Here is a 758-nt window from a genome sequence, read left to right as displayed (position 1 = left end):
GCTCTTGTTAATCTTTTTTTAGGAATCCATTTTCTCAGGTTTGCTAAACCAGTTACTATTCCTGTTTGCTTTACAGTTTCCAAAATGTTGTTGCTGTTGTCTCCTTTCCCTCCTTATTCTTGGGGGTTTCTACCTTGTGGCCTGGATAATATTAGGTGCATTCGCCCACACAAAGCCCTAATCCTCACAAATAATGGAAGACCCATTATTTCTTTAGGATAATTTTATTGGAGGACAACTGCAGGATCGTGTAGAAAGGTACTGACACAATTATCTGATTGCCCTAGAGTAAGTAATATGGATATATGACAAAAGGTATGGTTTTGTATGGTAACTGTCTTCCAAAAGTATTAAATAATTTCCAGGGGTGCTCCACACACCTATCCATCCGCCTCAATACTCCGCCCGGTGGGGACGGGATACATTGCAAAAAAGGTCTGAAAAACTAAGAAAAATGCGCATGACAGCTGGGCTAGGCCAGAGAAAAATCGCTTAGAAGAACCCAGAGAGAGCATAGGCCACGCCTCTCTGAAACTGATAGAGAGGGTGGGGGTTTAACCTCGCTGATGATTGGTTGATCTCTCTGACCAATCATGCGCAGCAATTGATTTTGCTTATCGTCTGGATCCACCTCCCCGAAGGGTTTGAGGCCACGTTTACAAATGGGAATAGGATACGTAAGAGGGACATAAAATACAGCCAATGAGAGCTTGCGGCGCTAATGGGCGCGGTGAGGCTGCTGCCAGGTTTAGGGCGGA

The sequence above is a fragment of the Marmota flaviventris genome, chromosome 3 (assembly GCF_047511675.1).
Source record: "Marmota flaviventris isolate mMarFla1 chromosome 3, mMarFla1.hap1, whole genome shotgun sequence".
NCBI classification, from domain to species: domain Eukaryota; kingdom Metazoa; phylum Chordata; class Mammalia; order Rodentia; family Sciuridae; genus Marmota; species Marmota flaviventris.
Note: the sequence above shows the minus strand (reverse complement) of the source record.